At 39.9% G+C, this 8,403-nt stretch overlaps 1 long non-coding RNA gene across 1 annotated transcript; it reads right to left on the bottom strand.

The window, feature by feature from the left end:
* On the bottom strand, window positions 6,760-7,882 carry LOC109728186. The gene is made up of 2 exons (XR_002220934.1): window positions 7,604-7,882; window positions 6,760-7,268 (listed from the first exon to the last, which is right to left on the bottom strand). It is a non-coding gene; the product is annotated as an uncharacterized LOC109728186 (long non-coding RNA).

Raw genomic sequence — 8,403 nt, 5'->3', positions numbered from 1 at the left:
AGCTCACTGCCTGGGGGGAGCGACCACCACCAAGCTAAGAAAACAGACTATGTGAGTAAGATCTGATCCCCCTTTAGAGGATTCAACTGACAACAATGTCACAATTTAACTCTAACTAGTTCTTTATACTAGTTTCATACTTGTATTTCTCAATGCTAACCAAATCTCTAGTCATGATGTCACCAAGTTTACTATTGTCAAAGTCCATGCATTCATAGGGTTCTATGTCCACAATCTAAGGTTCACAAATTCTTATTGTTGATAGGAATTCACATTTTCACTCGCTCAATGCCAAATACCCTATAATGCATGACTACAAATATAAATATGCTCAACGAAGAATTATAGACATAAAAGGTGATTCAAAGAGTTCGGATAGCACCACCCACCTGTAGTGGTGTCAATCAACTAGAATCCACGTCTCAAAAAGCGTCGACGACTATCTCTCGCGACTCCGTGCAAATAGGACTAGAGCGGTCTCTACCGTAATTAGCGCGTCGCCGACCTGTCGGAAAGTCAATTTAGACTCTTGGGCACGTTTACTTTTCACTTATAAAGGATTAGAAAAGATTAAACTAGAGTCATTACTCATAAGTGACAAGTTAGCATTTCAATGCTATATAAAGCGGTAACTATAGCCGAAAACCTTCTTTTGGCGATATCTTTGCGTAGGTTCGTCGGACTGCCGAACCGACTTCGCCAACGCGTTTCTTTTACCCTCAATTAGGTTTACACGCGGTCAATTTCGCATTAGGACTCTTATTTTGCAAAAGTGCATTGCCGGGGTCAATTTTCAATACAAACCCATTTCAACGCAATTTCACTTTCAATGCAATTGCAATTTCACAATTACATCGAGTTCTTTCAACTCGTTCTTTTTCGTTTTCTTTCTCTCATTTTCCTCTCTTCTATTTCTTTTTTTCTTTCTTTCTTTCTTTCTTTTCTTTCTTTCTTGCTTTCTTTTCTTTTCTTTCCTTTCTTTTCTTTCTTTTCTTGCTTGCTGCCCCTGCAGGGCAGCAGCTGCTGCTGCTGACAGCAGCTGCCCCAAGCTGCTGCTGCTGCTGCTGAGGCTGCTGCTGCTGCTGCTGAGGCTGCTGCTGCTTGCTGCTGCTGCTACTCCAGCAGCTGTTGCTGCTGCTGCTGCTTGCTGCTGCTAAAGCTGCTGCTCAGCAGCTGAAGCTGCTGAGCTGCTGCTGCTGTTGATTGCTCAGCAGCTTGGCTGAGCTGCTAACAGCAGCTGCGCAAGCTGCTGCTGCTCCTGCGCACTGCTGCTGCTGATGCTCCTGAAGCTGCTGCTGCTGCTTCTGCTAAGGCTGCTGCTGCTGCTGCTGCTCCAGCTCACAGCAGCAGCAAAGGCTGCTGCTGCTGCTGCTGACAGCAGCAGCTGCTGCTACTACTTCTGTTGCAGCTGCTGGCTGCTACTATTACAACCAGCAGCAGGGAGAGGGGGAAGGAAAGAGAGATAATAATCTCACCTTTTTCTTTTTCTTCTTCTTCTTCTTCTTCTACTTCTTTTTCTTCTTCTTCTTCTACTTCTTTTTCTTCTTCTCCCCTCCCTTTGCTCTTGCTTTTCCTCTCTCTCTCTATACGTATGCTGCAAGAAGAGGTGGCAGGGGATAAGGATGGCCCTGGCTGCAAGTTAGTGGAATTCCACTAAGTCATGTGCTAATTACCAAAATGCCCCTCGACTTACTCCGTTTAGCGACACGGATCAATACCTTCCGTAAGCCCTTCCGAAAGTCCGATTGAGCTCAAATTTGGCAGAAATGTTCGTTTTTACTTAACAAGTCCACTGAAATTTTAACATTTCAGTTTCGACCCCGTTTGGTCACTGCGAACTGTCCCGAACTGTAATCTTTATCCGATAACTTCCAGATGCTATTTCTCTCTCTACAGGTGTCAGAAAAATCTGAAACTTCAAATCTAGCCTCATAATAATGTTCCTGACATCTCTGCCAATTTTCATAATTTTCTGACACTGTGCATTTTCTGCTAATTTTCTCAGTCCCGTTCCTTACAGAAAATTCTAAATTTTCCGTTTTCGCTCCGATTTCACCCAAACACTTCCAAAATACACCAAGGGACCTTCCCAAGCTACCAATTTAATTTGGAAGCAATTCCTTTTCATTTTGACATTATTTGAGCCGAATTAGAAATAGAATCGGCTCCAATTCCAATACATGGCCTTTTTGCACTACCACTTCGCACTGAGCTCTTCAAAACCTTGTAAAAACACACCCTTGGCTTTACCAAAACTTCACAATTGATTCGGAGATACCACAATTTATCCTTAGGCCTTACTTTAATTCTTTTAATCAAAGTTAGCGTCGGAATTTCGAAAATTCTCTTTACTCTCTTTACATTTCGTTTCGCGCCCAATTTGCGCCGACACACTTATTTCTCTTTGGAACTCATTCCAACGCATCACAAATCCCTCGGGGATGATGTCCAACTAGCTCAATCCTCACTTTGACCCTCTAGGTCAAAGTTGACATCGCGACTCCAAGTTTCCATATGTTACAGAACTAGTGCAAAAGGCACTAATTATCCTCGAGTGAGAGGATTGGATCGTACTCACATAGTCTGTGTAACCTTGGCGTGGTCGCTCCACCCCAAGTAGTGAGCTCCGGAGTAGATGTCGCGTTTGGGTAACATGATTACCCAGCAGGCGGTCTCGCATGGTGTAGCGCAGAGTCTACTCACCGGCGAGATTTGAGATGTGAGTTTAGGTGTAACCTTTTGGTTAGCCGAGATAAGATTGGACATCAGACATAGTACTTGATAGTAGGTTTCATTACTATGTAGACATTTCCTTTATATCTTACAGTTTGAGACATAGTATCATGTTAATAGAGTACATTACTATGTTCATGCATTCATACTGTTGATTGAGGCATAGTAGCATGTTGTAGGTTTTGTTACTATGTAGCAGCTCATTTCATATCTATCTATCTATCTACTTATACCTGCTTAGACCTAGTGGGAAGATCGGCAGAGTCGGCGGTTGAACCCACTGGGAACTATATTTATATAGTTCTCACCCCACTTTGTTGCAGAGCCAAGTTCGAGCATATCGGGCAAGGACTGCGGTAAGGGCATAGCGCCCTAGTAGCTAGACAGCTTTCCTTATGCATTAGTACACCTTGTATAGATGAGAGGACTTGATGTATTTGTATTTTGGAGAGTTGTGGATGAACATGTATACATTTTGGAGATGAAAAATGTAAACTTGACGTATATGTTGAATGAAATTGTAATAGCTAGTTCTTTCTCTCTTTTGTCTTGTCGTTACTTGTATTAGTACTTGCTAGATCATGTATGTGGTTTATGTTTCCTTGGCAACTGTTAAGTACATGATCTTGTTATTGTTAGCCTTGGGCGGACTGGGGAGGCTCTGTCCGTTCGGAGTCTAATCGACGTACCCGAACCGAACAAATTGGCGGTCGCGGGGCGTGAAATAAAGCTATTGGAGTAAGGTGGACATATAAGATCAAGCACAGTGCTGATGGACAAATAATACAATATAAGGCACGACTAGTCGCAAAGGGATATAAACAAGAAAAAGGTGTAGACTATGAAGAAGTATTTGCACCAATAGCCCGACTTAATACAGTGCGACTTGTTCTTGCAATAGCTGCTTATCATGGTTGACAGATACATCAAATGGATGTAAAATTGGCGTTTTTAAATGGTTTTCTTGAGGAAGAAGTTTATGTTGAACAACCTCTTGGCTACAAAATAAAAGGTACGGAAGATATTTACCATTTGAACAAAGCTTTGTATGGCTTAAAACAGGCTCCACGAGTTTGGAATACTCGTCTTGATAATTATCTTCAAAATAATGGATTTTGTAAATGTCCTTATGAGTATGCGACATGTATCAAGAAAAATAAAAATGAAAAAGGAGATATTTTGATTATATGTGTGTATGTGGATGACCTACTAATCACAGGATGTAGCAAAGAGGTGATAAATGATTTTAAGAGCATCATGATAAAAGAATTTGAAATGACAGATTCAGGACTTATGTCATATTTTCTCGGTATCGAGGTGAAACAAGATAATAATGGAATCTTTATCACTCAAAAGAGATATGCTAAAAATATTTTGAAGAAATTCAAAATGGAAAATAGTAAAGAAATTAACACACCGATTGCACGTGGAACCAAACTCAGCAAAAGTGATACTAGAAAGAAAGTTAATTCTACTCTATTCAAAAGCCTAGTAGGAAGTCTTCGCTATTTAACAGTGAGTAGACCAGATATTATGTATGGAGTTGGATTAATCAGCCGATATATGGAAAATCCAATGGAATTGCACTGGCAAGTTGCAAAACGAATTTTGAGATATATAAAAGGTATCATTGGTCATGGACTATATTATGCAAAGTCAAAAGAATTAAAATTACTTGGGTATAAAGATAGTGATTGGGCCGGAGATCAAGATGAAAGAAAGAGCACTACGGGGTACGTTTTCTTTATGGGTTCTACAGCTTTCGCATGGAGTTCTAAGAAACAGCAAATTGTTGCCTTATCAACGTGTGAGGCTGAATATGTTGCTGCAGCATCTGGAGTTTGTGAAGCAATATGGTTAAGAAACGTATTACAAGAATTTGGTTATACTCAAAATTCTCTTACCCCAATATATATTGATAATAAATCAACTATTGAGTTATCTAAAAATCCAGTGCATCATAGGAGAAGTAAACATATAGACACAAGATATCATTTTTTTCGTGAAGAAGTAAAAAAAGGACGAGTTGAATTAATTCATTGCAACTCTGAGGAGCAGATAGCGGATATTTTTACCAAGCCACTACAATTAGAAGTTTTTTAGGTTGCTCTCTCTAACCATGCAGGTTATGCAAACAAGTTATAATTGTTGGAAGAAAGTAATTAATATTATGGATGCATCCCGTTGAATGTAATGATTGGAGAGTTGACTTGTTGACCGACTGTCACGCCCCGTGCCCCGTCTATTTGGTCGGGTTCGGGCACGCCAACAGACCGCCGAACGGACAGGGCTTCCCCTGTACCGTGGAGTACGTCTAAGGCATCGCAATCAATACAATGTACGAATTTCCAACCAGGAACACATTTCAACCAAAGATTGTATAAGGAAGTATCAAAAACATAAATCTACTTGCTATTACAAGCATTCACACTAGATACATTTTTACATCACAATTCCCTTTTACAATCAACTTCCAAATACAATCAAGATTTTAGAATTTATTACAACTTATTCTTTTTCTTTTCCCTCTACCCCTAGGCTATGCCGACTCGGGGTATTGCTATCTCTGGTCTCTGGGTAGGGCGCTATCTACGGAGCTACGCCCTTACCTCGCGCCGCCGCACCACTCACGTGTGAACTTGTAACACCCCAAAACAACGTGGGGTGATAACCAACTCCATGGTTTCCAGTGGGTACGGCCACCCAAAAAAAAAGCTCGACCAATAGGTCCAAGGAGGCACTGCAATCATGTTAGTCCAAAAAACATCTACCGATATATATATCATTATGTTATGATGCCTCATAATATGCAATATGAACATTATGCAATTCCTGTAACTCATGCAAGTAAATTAGTTAATTCTACTCATTATTCTTAATCATTCTTTACTTTTAGCCATTCTTTATCGCTAATCGTTCTTTTCCATATTAGCTGTCCTTTAGCATTTGCTATTCTTTAACATTAGCCATTTTTTACTATTTATTCTCTACTTATTACTAAGGGCACTCGCACCTTAGCCATATTATACACATATGTCATTCTTTCCTAAGGTTACTTTATCTTAGCCAACTACGCCGCTCGACTCGGTCTTGAGTCAATCAACTGCGGATAATCCGCTCTTTGTCCGGCTCGAGGTGAAGGAACTCTCACATACACCTCAGCCTTCAATCCACAAACTACATAGCCCAACGGGTTGCCCAGAGCTGCGTACACCCGTAGTAAAGGATCTTTCCGGTGGGAGGGGAATATGCCACACCCACCCGCGGCCCAAGACCCCCGATAGGGAGGGGAATATGCCACACGCACCCTAGCGAACCAAGATTCTTGCTCAATCTCAAGCCTCGCAGTTCTCCCGATGGAAGGGGAATATGCCACACGCACCCACGGCCAAGAACTGTCGAGCTCATATGCTGCACTAGCAGCCGCTGCACTCGCAGCCGAGATTCCGGAATCCACATTACATAACTCAAGGGTTGGTCTCACCCTATATTATCGATCTATCTAGGTCCAAGTCTTCGTTCAACTTAAGTTAATACTTGAGGTTCGATGTCGATATGTTCATAGCCTAGGTTCATTAACACTAGGTCCAATATCATTTTCCTTCTAGGTCCACTTGACCATAGGTTCAATGTCGCTATATTCATAACCTAGGTTTACTTGACTTTAGGTTCAATTCTCAACCTAAGTTCAATACATTAGGTTTAATGCCACCCTTGACCAACCTATGTTTATTAACACTAGGTTAAATGCCACTCAATCTTTCTTAGGTTCACGACACTAGGTTCATATCATTCAGGTTCAACCCATGTTCAAGACACTAGGTTAAATGCCACTCGATCTAATATACATAGATTGTCCAATCGAGCCTTACACATTAGTATTTTTCCTTTGCCATGTTCTCTACTCACTCTAGAGTTAACAATCAGTCACATGCACATATGCATTCTAGCATCTCTATATCATATCATATGCATTCACTTAGCATTTCTATAACATGCAACATGCATCCTCTTTAACATTTTACATTATGTAATTAACATGCATTCTCTTAGTGTTAACTACATGCATCATCTAGCATTTCCTCATTGTATCAACATACATATTTCATTGGTAGGTATCAACATCAAGCATAAGATTCATACATCTACATTATCTCTTGCAACCTATCACTACACATGTATGCATCAATAGTAACCATTACTCTTAGACATAACGGCGACCTAGTCGCTTCGGTGAGCACAACCCACCTCAATTCGCACTCCGATTGCTTGTAGTCACTAACAATCTGCCTCCCGCGACACCCGTGACCCGGTTCAGCCCGAACTCTCGTACGACCACCCGAATGGCCTCCAATCCACGATCCGAAAATTAAAGGTCCATGGTTAGTTGTCACGAGCTCACGATTCCGTTTTTATGATTTTAGGACGTCGCCTCGGCCCTCAGGCGGAAACGAAGCTTTAACGGTCCGTTTCTTCAATAACTTCGCGTAGGCTCGACGAATCGCCGAACCGACTTCACCAACACATTCGTATACCTAGCAATTAGGTTTACATAAGGTTAAATTAGATCAAGCCCTTACATTTTGCAAAATCCCATTTTAAGCCCTAGAATGCACTATTGTAAGAAATCAACATATAACCTCTTAATTCATGCAATAGTCATCCATCTAGCATCTAAGGGTTCCTCTAAATTCAATTCTAGAGCATATAATTCAAACCCTAGAAATCCACCATTTCAAACCTAGCCTCTACACATGCTCCAATTAACCCAATTTAAATGGAGAAAATATGCTAACGACATATTAGCGGCTAATAGAATCTCATACATAAAGGATTTAATTGAAATCCTAGCTTAATCATGAGATCTCACCTTAGGCCACCATGCTCATCAAGCTAAATCCACCATTGGAAAGCTTGCTTCCACCATTAGAGAGCTTCAACTTCATCTCCAACATCATCTCCTCCAAAATTTTGAATTTGAGAGATGGATCTAGAGAGATGGAGAAAGAATCTAGAGAGAGAAAGGAGAGTTTCTCTCTCCCACCATGTGTGCGTGTGTATTCGGTTGAAGGAGAAGAAGAAACAAATGCATCTTTTATAATTAACACCCTCAACACTGTTCACTTCAGTTTATATCCTCTACCTCAGTTACTATAGCTGCCCGAGGTACTATAGAACTATCTGACTCTTCTAACCTATTAATATCGAGCTCTTCGTCATTATTACTAGTTAACTCATTATTTACAAAAGCAGAGTCATAAAGTTGATTTCTATCCTCATTTGCTATTGTATCATATACCTATACTAGATTTTCACCCGTGCGATGCACGGCTAATATAATAATATAGAATAATAAAAATTATTATGTGATAATAACAAAAAAATTTTCTAATTAATTTTATATTTTTTAACAAATAAAAAAATATACTATCAATCTTAATTATAGTACATATTAAATTACACAAGCTAGAGAAAAAATAATTGGACCAAAGTAAATATTCAACTAAAATGCAAAATTCAATCATGCTCTATTATCTATGAATTGGTATGCAAAATAATTTACATTTACATATTGATGTGCGAAATAAAATGATAACTAAAATTGATATGAAAAATTAAAATGAAATCTTATTTAAGCATATAATGAGATCAACTCATACAAACAAAAAC

Source organism: Ananas comosus, linkage group 23, assembly GCF_001540865.1.
Source record: "Ananas comosus cultivar F153 linkage group 23, ASM154086v1, whole genome shotgun sequence".
Taxonomy (NCBI): domain Eukaryota; kingdom Viridiplantae; phylum Streptophyta; class Magnoliopsida; order Poales; family Bromeliaceae; genus Ananas; species Ananas comosus.
This window is presented reverse-complemented; position numbering and strand designations above follow the sequence as displayed.